The sequence below is a fragment of the Mustela lutreola genome, chromosome 10 (assembly GCF_030435805.1).
Source record: "Mustela lutreola isolate mMusLut2 chromosome 10, mMusLut2.pri, whole genome shotgun sequence".
In the NCBI taxonomy this organism is placed as follows: Eukaryota; Metazoa; Chordata; class Mammalia; order Carnivora; family Mustelidae; genus Mustela; species Mustela lutreola.
In genome coordinates, this window is record NC_081299.1 from 68,606,957 (window position 1) to 68,621,951 (window position 14,995).

The 14,995-nt window shown below is 34.7% G+C and overlaps 1 protein-coding gene across 17 annotated transcripts in view; it reads left to right on the top strand.

The window, feature by feature from the left end:
• Window positions 1–14,995, top strand: part of ADGRL2 (adhesion G protein-coupled receptor L2) — a 605,011-nt gene that overhangs the window by 482,828 nt on the left and 107,188 nt on the right. The gene's annotated exons all lie outside the window — the stretch shown is intronic.

Sequence of the window (14,995 nt, forward strand, 5' to 3'; positions counted from 1 at the left end):
TAGCCAATGATTCTGCTTTAAAAATTACAATATTTTCATATCTCAAAATTCTTATGCATCTTACTTGATTTTGACAGAAGACTACTGTTATGATTAGTGTTTGGTGATTGCCCCAATCTCAATGTTTTGAAATGTCTACTTCCCAAAAATAACAAAACATAGCTTGGATATCATAGTGTTTTGTGAAACTAGAGTGGACAAGGTAGTGTTGTTGCTAAGCCCCATGGGAAGAGGGGAGTGCTATTTTGGGTGTCTATAAAAACAAACCAAACTCCTTCCCTGGAGCGTTCTGACTTCCTTTGCTATGTGCACATGGGCCTGTGCCATTTAGCTCTTTTTAGATATGTACCAGAAAGTCAGAGATTAGGAGGTATCTCTACTAATATACAAGAGAGAAAACAAAATTGAGGCTGGTGAGTGAGTTTTGTATTTAATTCTGTACTTGAAAGAAACTTGTTAAATCACTGTAAAACAATATCTGATTATCTATAGATTAATACTTATACACAAACATTTTTAAAAAGTGTGATTGTGCACTGCTTTTCCTTCCTTGGAATTGCTAATAAATGAAGTTCCAAAATGAAATACAATTATAAAGGAAAACCAAATAATTAATTGCTGAGTCAAGAAAGTAATGTCTTTTTTTTTTTTTAAGATTTCATTTATTTATTTGACAGAGAGATCACAAGTAGGCAGAGAGGCAGGCAGAGAGAGAGAAAGAGAGAGGGAAGCAGGCTCCCTGCTGAGCAGAGAGCCCAATGCAGGACTCGATCCCAAGACCTTAGATCATGACCTGAGCTGAAGGCAGCGGCTTAACCCACTGAGCCACCCAGGCACCGAAGAAAGTAATGTTTTTAAAAAATTTAATTCGTATGGTATCTGCACTTCATTTGAGTATCAGATATTAATTGATGCATCTGTGAAAAACTCAGATTCTATTCACTGTTTTATTTTAGATTATTCTATGTCCTATGACAACTCTACCTTCTAGATTAATGGTGAGATATAGGCTTCAGTGGCACTTAAAATTTTGGAGCTTATAGACCCCCTCTGGAGAATATGCTAAAAGCTGGACAACAACTCCCAGGTAAATAAGAAGATTCACACAGACACAAAGTATTATACCCCTAGAATCTACTTAATAATGAAGTTCCACTTTGAGTAGATGTGTGTGTGTGTGTGTTATAAAAATTTTACTGACCTTTTCTTTTTGTCTTTAAGGCTTTCATTGATTATATCCATCTTTGCCACGTGCTTTTATCCCATACATTGGTGATATTGTTGAAGAAAAACCAGACAAGGTTTAACTTACACTTAGTTAAAATCTGGGGGAGACCACATTAACTAATAAATTACAAATGGGGTAGGTTCTACAGTGATGGTTTCTTGGTGTAGTGGCCACTTTCATCTGAGTCCTCCCACCCCCACTCCCTTTCCCCTGCTCTTTCTCCATTTATTCTCCACAGGTTAGCAAAAATGAGCTCTATAAAACACAATTTGAGTCACTTTCTTTCCATATTCAAAATTCTTTTATGTCCTCAATTGGTGTAAACCCCTCCATGATGTAACTTGTGTTTTTCCTCTCTGGCTTTCCATGAAGCCACTCTTGGATAGACTACCTTGTCTTCAGGCTTACCAGTCTTATTTTAGTTCCTATAAACCTCTGAAGGCCTTTACACCTGTGGTTTCTTTGCTCAGAATTCTTTCCCCCTGCCCTATTGACAATTTTCCCTCCCCTACTTTTTGATTAAAATTCAACTATTCTTATCTCAGAGAAGCTACCTACCCAGTTAAAATATTCTCTTCTCCTACATCCTCCAGACATACAACACTTTAACCCCTCATCTATTTCTTTATTAGTACCTTCTGCAGCATGAATGTGTGTTTATTTTACATTTTTTGAGAGGTAGATAGGTACCCATTATTTGCACTAATTTTGGCTCCATGCGGCAGGGAATCCTATCTTTGTATTAGCCAGCTCCTTGTACATAGTATGCTCTCATCCTTTAATAAATAAAAAGAAAAGTTGGAATGTAGGTGGGAATATTTGACCGAGTTAGGGGAGCCGTGTTATTCTTCTGTGGAGAATTGAAAGGTGCTTGACTCATTTGACTAATGGAAGTAAAATGTACTGTGTAAGCTGAGAGATCTTGTGTTCAGATCAAGTGGGACCCTATGGCCTATGTTCAGGATTTTCATCTTTATGCTAAGAGCTGGTCATAACCAGGAGCTTGGCCTGATTAGATTGTGTTTGGCAAGGTCATTGTTGCTGTGAGGAAAGGGGGTGGAACTAAAATGTATGCGGGAGATTTGAGAAGATGTTATGAGAGCTCAGGAATCAAAATATCAGTAAGTGGATTATCTTGCTGAAAGTAGAGACAAAGAAAAGGAAAGACATGAAAAAATAAATAAATAAAACATTAAAACCAGCCAGAGTTTGAGGCGGGAAAGCTGGCGTCAGGTGGATTCTTGGGTTTCTGGCTTGTGCAACCTATGTGGGTATTTTTGACTGAGATACAAGAAGACCACGTTGTTGTCCAGGTACAGGTACAAATCTGTTTCTTGTGTTTTTCTCCAGGTCTCTTTTTTCTTTCATTTTCCTCTTCAAGGTATGTTTTCCAGTATTTTCAAAGACTGTAGAAGTAGTATTAGATCGCTCTGTATAATGACTTCCAACCATGGTAAATACCCTTGAGCATACATATAAAAGTACTATAAAAATCACTAACATATAGGTATTCTTTCAATACTTAAACTATTCTCTCAACAGTTTATAAAAAAGTATAATTTCTCACTGTTGTGTAGAAAGGTCACATTTAATTTTGAATTCTTTTGTATTTATTTATTAAGTGTCCGTATCTTTGTATGACAACTTGTTAGTTATTTGAGCTACACTGGCAAATATTATAGCTACTAATCTTGAAAACTGTAGTCTTTTATCATGTTGAAATTGAACAGTAGGAAATGCACATTTTCCTATATGGAGCAAAAACACAAAATTGGTAACATTCATTATGAGAGTTGTATGAAATTAAAAGACTTGGTTTGTGCCAGACAATTATTCAGAGTTAATTTCATACATATTGTGTATCTGCACATAAAACTTTTTATACATATTCATGAGAGTTTTTATGAAAGGAGAATAAAATGTGGTTAATTTATTAAAAATACGTTTTTTGATAACCTAACATTTGTTGAAGCTTATGACTTGTACAAAAACTTTTTTAACTTTAATTACCTAAATTGGAATAATTAGGTTCCTTCGATCTTATTTAGTACATCTAACTTAGTCTAAAAACAAGAATTTACCAGTGTTGTTTTCCCATTAGTACTTGAAATTCTCTAATAAAAAGTAAATACTCTGTTTATCCTTTCTTGCAACATCTTCATATATATTAACACAAAGTAACACTTTATAAGGTAACATTCTAATTGCAAGAATCAGTTTTCAAGTGAAACAGGTAGGCATAGGGACTTTCTCTCTGTCAATTTCAAGTAATGGTCTCGCATTTTGAAAGTACCCATAATGATAATTTAATTGGGCTATGAAATTATTTTAAAGATATAGGAATATAAACTACATTTAAGTTGTCGGAATAGCTAGTCCTAATGGAAACATTTTTACATTTGCAGGCAATATTATGAAGAATCAAGGTTCTGGTTTTTATCGATGTTATACTGTCAAAAATAGTTTCGATTTGTAGTATATTCATTTACATGTTAGCATAGTTAAAACACCCATAATCATACTTTTTATTTTTTTGGTAGGTTTTCTATTTTTCTGTTCGAGAATACTTTCATAGGCTTACATTCATTGGTACTTATATGAAACTACTTTTGAAAAACAAGTTGTTCCATTTTACCTAAAGTTATTACCTAATCATTAGTAAATGATAATCTTTTTTGCCTCTTTTGGAGACAATACTTTTATTGTCTGGTTCTGAACTATATACATAATTTTAAGTGACTATGTTATTGGTGGAATATGAAAAGTAAAACTACTTTTCAGGTCAAGTGTTTAAATAAGTCTTACTTCATTTCTCATTGATTTTAAGTATTTGTCACTAGACATGGATAGGCAGAGAGATTAAAATTTTTAGAAATCAAATCTAGCATCTTTTTTATTTTATTTATTAATTTTTTATTTTATTTATTTATTTATTTTTGTTAGAGAGAGAGAGACAGTGAGAGAGGAAACACAAGCAGGGGCAGAGGGAGAGGGCGAAGCAGACTTCCTGCTGAGCAGGGAGCCCGATGATGGCCTCCATCCCAGTACCCTGGGTTCATGAGCTGAGCCGAAGGCAGATGCCCAAGGATTGAGCCATTGAGGCACCCCTTGGCATCTTTCTTAAAAGATGGGGATTTAGATTGATTTGCTCCCTACCTATTTTGTATTCTCAAGGAAATGCACAGGACCAAAGTAGGAATGAAAATCTTGAAAGTCAGGCCACAACTTTCTGAGTTGTAAGTTTTCATGGATATGGAGACAGTTTCTTAGAAATCTTGACTCTAGTGTGAAAAACTTCAAGTAGTAGAATCACCTCCCTTGCCTCGAAGGATTCTTACCAATTTTTCCACTGTGTAGTTTAAATCTTTCATATTTATTTATTTATTTATTTATTTATTTAAAAGATTTTACTTATTTATTTGACAGACGAAGATCACAAGTAGTCAGAGAGGCAGGCAGAGAGAGAGAGAGAGGGAAGCGAGCTCCATGCTGATGCTGAGCAGAGAGCCCGATGCAGAGAGGCTGGATCCCAGGACCCTGAGATCATGAATGGAGCTCAAGACAGGGGCTTTAACCCACTGAGCCACCCAGGAGCCCCTCATATTTTTATTTTGAAGGTCCTTCTGATGCTAATGTTTTGAATGTTCCCTGTAACCTTTTTGTATTGACATATTCTTCTCACAAAGATTTATTTATTTACCGTTAAGTACTGATACTAACAGATTTTTCTGTTTTAATCTGGCTGTCCTAATACTCATTTCAGATTAAGAAGAAGGAGGCATATGTCTTTAGAAATTTTATTAAATGTTTTGTACTTTTGTTTCTGAAAATTCATTGCCAATAGATGACACAAAAATATTTTTATAAATACCTATGTAGGTATATTCTGGATATCTTAGGAGTAGTACATAGTCTATATAATCATGATTTTCCTATTGTGCTGGTGTCAAAATAGTTTTTTATTTTTTAAAAAAATGTTTTACCTATGTAGGTATATTCTGGATATCTTAGGAGTAGTACATAGTCTATATAATCATGATTTTCCTATTGTGTTGGTGTCAAAATAGTTTTTTATTTTTTAAAAAAATGTTTTACAGTTTGTTTGTTTGTTTTTTTTTTTTTTAAGATTTTTGAGAGAGCAAGAGGGAGAGCACATGAGTGGGGAGAGGGGCAGAAGAAGAGGGACATGCAGACTCCTTGCTTAGCAGGGAACCCCCAGCATGACCTGAGCCTAAGTCAGATGCTTAACTGACTGAGCTACCCCAGGCACCCCCCCAATTTTATTTTATTTTATTTATTTTTATTTTTATTTTTTTTATTTTTATTTATTTATTTTTGTAGTGTTCATCAGTAAAAAGGAATGCTGGCAAGTCTATAGAGTACAAAAATAAATAAAATAAAATAAGACTATCAGAAACACTTACAATTTATTACTAGATCATTTTATTTGTTTTGTTAGCTTAAATGCTTAACTCTTGGGGAACGTGAAGGATTAAAATGAGCAAATGTATGGTATGAAACCAGAATGTGAAATGTAGATTAAAATAAGAACAAACTATACTGCGTTTATTCTGTATTACTGCATCTTGTAGAGAAAATAATGAAGTTAAAGCTCAAGTTTATTTTTAATTCAGGGTCTTGACTGAAATGTAAAGGCATTTTAAGCCACCTACCTATTTCTGAGATGGTATGGATAGACCACCTGCTGTTAACACACTGTAAGGAAAATGGAGGGATGTAAATGAGTTTGGGTGATTTGCCTGCCTCTGAATATAAATGAAGCTGAAAATCTTCTGTCCTGTGCTCTCAGTAGTGAACTACTAGGCTGTTCAAATCTTTGTGCAATAGTGAAGGCTGTTATAAGGGATTACCATTAGCTCTTTTTTTTTTATTATGCGAATACTTGTTAACACTGGATAATCAAATATAATTTGGTTATAATACTCTTTAATATGTCTTTAAATATGGTACTTGGTGAAGGTGCTTTGACATATTCTGACTGAAATGTAGGAAAAAACATTTTATTCCAATACCATAAATGATAGATCAGAGTTACGGCTAAGAATGAGGAGGAGTAGCCTTTACGAGGTATACAAAGTCAGCCTAGCTAAGGTAGTAAAAATACTTTTAGAGTTCAGGTGCCTTCCACATGAGACAAGACTGGTAAAATTCGCTGAGTTTATTAAATGGCAGGAGGCTGGGAATTTTTTGAAAACTTGTATAGTATATTCTATGAATAGTATTGTAATACTTGAGTAGAGAAAGAAGGAATTTGAGATAATCACATGATTCTTAATTTTCTCCTTAATATGGAAATACCTAATTTTTTTTTTTAAGATTTTATTTATTTATCTGACAGACAGAGGTCACAAGTAGGCAGAAAGGCAGGCAGAGAGAGAGGGGAAGCAGGCTCCTTGCCGAGCGGAGAGCCTGATGGGGGGCTTGATCCCAGGACCCCGGGATCACAACCCGAGCCAAAGGCAGAGGCTTTAACCCACTGAGCCACCCAGGCGCCCTGGAAATACCTCATTTTCACCAGTGAACACATCCAAAGTGTGCTGGTATTGCTGAAAAGAATTTCAGTTTTAGTTATTGATAAAGTTTACTGTAGGTTCGCATTCCTTCTGATGGTTATATATTAAGATGAGAAAAATGTACAAAGCTGTCTAATTTTAGATATAGGTAAAAAGATGGAATAGTGAGAAGTCATATTTGTGAATAATTCTTTATCTCCAGGTTTCTGTGAGACATTTGGGTGGTTTTATCTTAAGAATCCATAAAGACTTTCCTAGATCTTTTCCCACTCATAGACTTTCAAAACCACAAAACCATGATTCATTTTGGATGAGTGGCTGCTCCAACATGCCCTTTATACTCATCCATGACATCAAAAACCTGCCATTCCACTCTTTCTGCATGCTTCTCTTTGGAAACAACTTAATTGTATGAGAGTATCATAATGTATCTTTAAGTCCTTCTGAAGATCATAGGTCAAGATGAAAATTAAAGGTGAGCCTTGCTTTATAGTGTCAATTACACCTTTTGGAACATTGGTAGAATATTGATCAAACATTTTAATAATCAGTTTCAGTGTGGATTAATTTATATAATGTGTAAAGTTCATTAAAGGTAACAATCAACATGGAATGAAACTGAAATTTTTGATCCTGGAGGTCTTTCCTTTTTTCTTTTAATGAAATTAGTCATAAATGAAATTTTTATTGAAATTTGAAATAAAAAAAAGTATAGGTTTATATTCTCCAGTTTTCCATAAATATTTCTCCAGCTGCTGTTTTCCAGATGAACTCCCATTATAAAACAGCAGAGGAGTAACATCTTAGCATCTATTAACATGGGCTTGTAAATATTATTTTGTGATTGTCTGTCTTTTATACAACTGTCATGTAGATTTAAAGGAAAGAGAACTTACAGAAAAGTCTTAATTTGTGATATAACTTTAGGTTTTTGAAATTAGTATTAAAGGAGAAATGTTTGACCTCCTCAATGGCCAGAAAACGTTCTCTGTGGTTGTGATTTGCTCATGCTACCAAAAGAAAAATACCTGGCTTGCTTATGTCCTAAACTCTTAATTCTATAGGTAGCACATCCTTTCTTCACAAAATCCCTTCAGCCAGTGACCTTGTCAAACAAAAGTGGGGAATAATGGGAGGCAGCCTGAGGATAGTGGCTCATTTACAAGCAGCTGTTTGCTACTGTCAGAACAAAGGCAAATCAGAGTTGCATTAAAGGGATGTGACAGGCAGAGTGAACAACTGTCCAACTGCCAGCCCACTTCCCTAATAATAATTATCTTTTACTGTTTGGTTGAAAAAGTCACTGACTTAAGTAGTTTTTCTTAAGGGTATGGGGTGAAAATGGATAAGAAAATAAAGATCCATTTCTATCCTTTAAAAAAAAATAGAGAATTATGGAGTAAAATTGATTAAAGCACCTGTATAATGCTTTTGAGTGACAGAAACATTGTGAATACATTCCATTCCATAGACTTTTAATTGCATTGTTTCTTGTTACATAGCATTTGAACTATGACACATTTGAATCTTTAGTATTGTACCATGTTGTGATTAGATCCTTGATGTACTTTATAAACTTGGAATAACAGTTAAATCTTATTCCTTAAAAGAGTAATTGAGTGCTGCAGCACCCTTCCTAACATGTTCACATGGAAAAAGATTTGCCTTTTATTTGTGTCCTGATACATACTTTCCCTTTTTGTTACTACTTTTGGAGGGGGACTTTGGTTTTTTTGTGACTTACGTGTTGATGTGAAATGGAGAGCTTTGCCTGTATCCAGCATTTGCATTTTTTAAATATTGCTTTTAAAATGTTCCAGAGAGGTACGTTTTCTTCCACCCTGCCTCTTTAATGCACAGTTAGTAATATGTCCTTCACTTGAACTTCTCCGCCATAAATCAATTATGTATTTGTGATAGTAGTTCAACTTTTTAAAGTACATAAAGGAGAATACTGTATATCAAGGGCTTGTGAAATAAGTCTTTATTCATTTGAATAAGAATCTAGACCTTGAAAATTTTCACATCTGCGTGTCTTTCACTGAATGGCGTAGGTAGTTTAAAAAGTTGACATTTTCTAAAAATTAGCATATTTGAGCTAATTTTTAAAATATTGAAAGCTAAACTATCAAAATGCTTTTCACATATGATTGTATACAATATAAGTGAAATCAAAAGTATAAAAAGTTTTAATGCCTGGCCAAAGAGAAATTGAGGATGGTTTTATCATATGCTTTGTATGTGATCTTGAAATCTCTTTTAAAGCAGATACAGGTTCTTTTCTCATTTACTCCTGTCATAACTTCGTATTCTACCTTAAAATAAAATTTAAGAATTCCAACATTTGTTAAGGCTATACCTTTGTATATTGTTTTCCATTATTTCGTTACAAAGCTCTTAATGATACTAAAATGGACAACATGTGATCTTTTGCACTAATGCAGATGTACTACAAAGTGAGTTTTTTCCATTGATTCTGTTAGACCATTTTGGACCACAAAAGAAATCCTTGATTTACATTTAACAGACCATTCATGTAAAAACAAGTGGAGTCACCTGACTATCAATAAATGCTTGTTTAACTTGAATGACAAAGATAAAGACTGTGGAATTTAAAAAGGACTTCAGAGATAATTTAAATCCAACCCCTTCATTTTCACTTGAGAAATATTTTTTGATCGCTTCTCGGCCTTTTGGCTAAGATCAAGTGGAGAAATATTTTTTGAGTTGATATTTGTTCAAGATAGCAGTAAGTTAGTAGCAGATTCAAGGTTACTCAAACCCTCAGACTTAGAGAAAAAAAAAATATTTAAAAATTCTTGACTTCCATTGTTATTCTCTGCCTTGGTTTTTACCAGCTAAATCTACTGATGAAAGCTCAGCTTCAAAAACTCCCAGCCACAGTTTCTAAACTGTGGACTGCTGAGGTTATGTATCAGCAAGCTCAGTTTCTTCTGTAGTAGAATGGAAAGTCAAGTTTATTCCTTTTCTGAAACAAGATTCCCTGGGTGCTCATCTTTTTTTTTTTTTTTTTTTAAAGATTTTATTTATTTATTTGACAGAGGTCACAAGTAGGCAGAGAGGCAGGAAGCAGGCTCCCTGCTGAGCAGAGAGCCTGATGTGGGTTAGATCCCAGGCCCCTGGGATCATGCCCTGAGCCTAAGACAGATGCTTTAACCCACTGAGCCACTCAGGTGCACCCTCCCCCGCCCCCCGTGCTCCTCTTAACCACTCCTGCTCAGCCCCTCATTCTACAATATTGAGTCTTAATTCCTATGCCTGTCTCCCTAATCAGCCTTTTTTATAGTTCTTACTTGTTTGTTTTGAGTGCCAGTGAAGTAACAACATTTGTTGTGATAGTTATTCTCACTTTAAGATGATGTGGATTCTCCAGACTGACTTTCAAACTAAAAAGTGTTTGCCTTTATCGCTGTGCATCAGAATTTATTGCTGTAATGGACATGACTAAGGTGGCATGACACAGCGCTTAAGAGCATAGTCTAGGTCTGGAATCAGCCTGTTCAGTCTTAAATAGGAGTACTCTCCTGCACATGACCTTGGGGTGCTTACTTAACCTCTCGATGTCTGGTTTTACTTATCTTTACATGAGGGTTGATTACAATAGCACTGTTAGGAGGATTCAAGAAATGAATATTTATAAAGCACTAAGACACTTTGTTTTAAAAGGAAAACTTGGTATTTTGGGAAAAGAGGTTTGAGATGGATCTTAAAAGAAATTTTGCCACCAGCTTAAACAGATAGCCAACAGGATACCTTGCCCTTAGAAGTTACTGAGTACAGTGTAGCTACTTAATAACCATCAGAACCATTTGAAATGTTTACCAGGTTTTAATCATGAGTCAGGCTTGACAAAGGAAGTTTAATTGTGTTTGAAAGAAAGAAAAATCTCTGTAAATCATGTTTACAGATTAAAAAAAAAAAAAAGCTACGTGGGAGTGTTTATAAAAATCTAGAATTTTCCATTTGTTTTACTATATTAGAGTATTATGTAGTTTTAATGAATAAGCATTTATACTTTTTGGTCCTGAAATTGTACTACAGTAATGGGTGAGGTTTATTCTCCTCTGGTAAGCTTCCATAGGGATTCAGGGGATCCATAGTTTTCTAAGTGAGTAAATCTCTTGTGTTCAAAGGCAATCCGTTAGGCATAGGAAGACTAGACAGTGACCTGCCCTGCTCTTCTTCCCTAACGTAACCTGAGATGACGCAGTTTCTCATAAGGTACATAGGTACCATATCACACATACATAGAAATTACTGTAATAGAGATCAGAAGTGTAGTTATTAATTGATTTGCTATTCTTACAATTATTTATAAATAGACATTACTTTATTCCACTCATTGAATACTGATGACACAATTTTGGAAAATGTTTCAAAATACATGAAAATGTAGCAACATATAAAATCTAAGTTATTATGTGTATGTTTTTAAAATTATATTTATGTTGGGGACAGAGCCTAACTATGTATAAATAGATGGTGAAGATATCACATGAAAAGAAATGATAGGAAACTTGATTTTTAGCTGTTTACTTTGTTAATATATTCTTTACTTAGTGTAAAAAATAGATTTTGGAAGTTTTATTTATACTTTTTATTAAAGCATGCATTTAAAAATCATTCTTTTGTTTAGAAACTAAATAATGAAAAATGCTTTTTACATGGCACTGAATCAGTCTGTTAGTCATACTTTTTTTTCTGTATTTCATTTTAATGGTCCCCTTCTCACAGCAGAGGAGGACATTTATTCATTACTTTGCTGAGTAGTACTAACACACTAGCAGATGGTATCTTTCCAAGGAGTTTGTCTTCAAAAAAGAAATTAAAATATTGTAATACCAGAGAGAGATGTTGTAATGTGTCCCTTTTAAATTAACAGCTTATTCTTTCCAACTCTTTTATAATCATGAACTGGCTGAATGTCACATAAAAGGCTAAACACTAGAGTAAATGGCACCATGGGCAACTTGAAATAAATACAGCTTATAGTTGTATTCATGAACACACTAGGATGTATTTTCTTAAAAAGATAACATGTTATAATTGATTTATATAAAAATTAGCATTTTAAAATATAAATAAATACACATTCTGATGGAGTGCCTGGGTGGCTCAGTGGGTTAAAGCCTCTGCCTTTGGCTCAGGTCATGATCTCAGGGTCCTGGGATCGAGTCCTGCATCGGGCTCTCTGCTCAGCAGGAAGCCTGCTTCCCTTCCTCTCCCTCTGCCTGCCTCTCTGCCTACTTGTGATCTCTCTGTCAAATAAATAAATAAATAAACCTTAAAAAAAAAACCAAAACAAAACCACATTCTGAAAGACAGTACTTCCCCTAAAAGCATTTAATTAAAACAAATTTGTTGAGGAGCCTGGGTGCCTCAGTGGGATAAAGCTCTGCCTTTGGCTCAGGTCATGATCTCAGGGTCCTGGGATCGAGCCCCGCAAAGGGCTCTTCATTCTTCGGAGAGCCTGCTTCCCTTCAACTCTCTGTCTCTGCCTGCCTCTCTGCCTACTTGTGATCTCTGTCTGTCAAATAAATAAATAAAATCTTTAAAAAAAAAAAAACAAAAGCAAAAAACCAAATGTGTTAACCTAACAATGACATAAAATATTAAAGTAATTTTTCTGTTTCTTCCTTTTACACTCACTGGACACTTTTCGGGAATGATCTGTATGTCTGCTTGACTTTGAAACCATTGAGTCATTTCCAGCGTAGAACCACACTGTGAGAATCTAGCACTCTGGAGTTAGAAATGCATCGTATGGATAAGTAGATTCAGAGTCTGTGTGATTAGAAAATATCTGGGGAAACAGAACTGTTCTTAAAACATAGAGTTATCATTTAAGAGGCTTGGGAAAAATCTCAAAATACTTATAACTGTTTGAAAAGCTAGAATCATCACAGTTGAAAGTAAATCATTTGTTTTGACCTTTCCCTGCCACTAATCTGCCACTAAACATATCCTTGGGCAGAGACTTATTATTTATGGACTATCGTTTTCTTATCTGGAACAAGGCCAGTTGGATTAGACATGTTTTTTTAAAGCTTTATAACTACTTGATTGGTGATTATTTACTCAACCAAAATAAAATATTTAAAATGAATTTGCCCAAGTGAGAAAGGTGTATCTCAATGTATTGCAATGAAATGTAACTGAAATGCAATGAAATGGAGCTCTTCTAAGTGATTGTTCTTCACACTTGTGGTAAAAAAAAATCAAATGTTATGGAAGCTAAAATATAAAACAACTGAATTTGATTTCCAGTTCTAATTTCTAGTACTGTGAACAAAAATAGCCCTTTAAATGTGCTGAGATTTGTTTCCTCTTCTGAACACTGAAGATAATAATACTGCAGGTTAAAAAAAAAATTATACTTCAGTTTGCCTCACTGTGTCTTCTTTTAAAGAAATTCCTTGATTTTTTTACCCCCCTTTTTCAAAGCGTGATCACTTGCACATATTGTGGGCACCCTTGTTAGAATGCTTTCTGTCTTATTACTTAAACCTCAGATACTGTCAGGGCAGTTTTTTTTCTCAAGTACTTGGACATTTCCTGTCCCTCTGAGCAAAGGACATGAAACAACCTTTTTGATTGTTTTAGATAGAAGATTAAGTTCTTTTGGCGTTGAAAGTTTTTTTGTAGAGAACAATTTTAAAATCTCTTAGTCTTACCCCTTCAAACCCTGAATTGAACCAATAGCATCTTTCAGTTTTTAACATTGTGGTGGTATGACTCCCCTAGGCCCCCAGCTTCATTTCTTCATATATTTCTTTGAAATACCAGTGTACTCAAATTCTATATTATGGGATTAAATAGGTTTATATGTTAAGTGTAAAATTAGATTGTTATGAAACTGTGTGGGGATTGATGAATATGGCACTCAAAATAATGAGTAATAGAACTTTTTTTTGGCAAGGTATTAATTCCTCTGTATTTTAAATATTAATCCCATGCTAATGTTTACATTGTTCCTGTCAAATCACATTTGTTATTTTCATGTTGTTATAAACAGCACATAAGAAAGATAGACGTAAGAATAAGAGGGAGGGAAGGAAGGGGGGGAACGAAGGAAGGAAGGGAGGAACCTACCTTTTTTTTTTTAAGATTATATTCATTTCTTTGACACAGAGAGAGATCACAAGTAAACAGAGAGGCAGGCAGAAGCTGGCCCCCTGCTGATCAGAGAGCCTTTTGTGGGGCAGGATCCCAGGACCCTGAGGTCATGGCCTGAGCCAAGGGCAGAGGCTTAACCCACTGAGCCACCCAGGCACCCCAGGAAGGAACCTACTCTTAAGATTGTTCTTAACTTCTGGTTGTCATCCTTTCGATATTGTCTCTCTGCTCATCCTTGAAGGTTAAAAAGAGATTTCCCTTCCTTCATAACATCTTATTTCACCGTACTAATGCTCATTAATATTTCTTTACTTCCAATTTTTACACCGTACAGTCTGTGCTGCATAATTGAATGGAGATATATATATATTCTTTGTATAGATCTGTTTCTTTGCTCCCCAAGTTATCCAAGGTGAAGACAATGTCTTATCTTAATCTTGCCTTAAATCTGCCTCAGACCCTGTGCTAAAGCAGCTAAGTGGCAGTCAGTGGATACTTGATTGATGCATATTTTCTTTCAGTGATGGTGAGAATTGTTTAGAGACCTACCCCCTTTTTCCTGAGTCTGCTATTAGACCTGACTTCCTTGCTTCTCTGATACGGCGACATAGATAGATGTACTGTAGAAGCCTTGAGGTTATACAGAATTTGTGCAGTTTGTTTTCTGATTTTAGGTATTAGGAAAAATGATTCTAACTAGAAATGAGAAAGGTGATCAAGCAACCAAAAATTAGGTTGGTGCTAAATAGGTGGAGATGGTTTTTTCCCCCATAATCCTTGGGGTTTGTGAGTTTCCTGGTTTCTATCATATAGGAAAAAGAGATTGCTTTTTAGCAAATCTATGGAAGGACTTTGATTATGCCAAATATACTACCAATAATTAAAATGTCCTACATATTTTCTTGGCCCTTTCAGTATTTATCAGAATGGAAGTTAATTTTATCTAAAATAAATTACAGTAATTTTTTTTAAACAATATGAATTTAAGCTTCCTGTAAAAACGTGTTCAAATAACTAGAGTTGTTTATATGGGTAATGACATAGTAAACAAATGGGAAAGCAGTTAGAAAATTAGAACATTGTAAACATACAAACT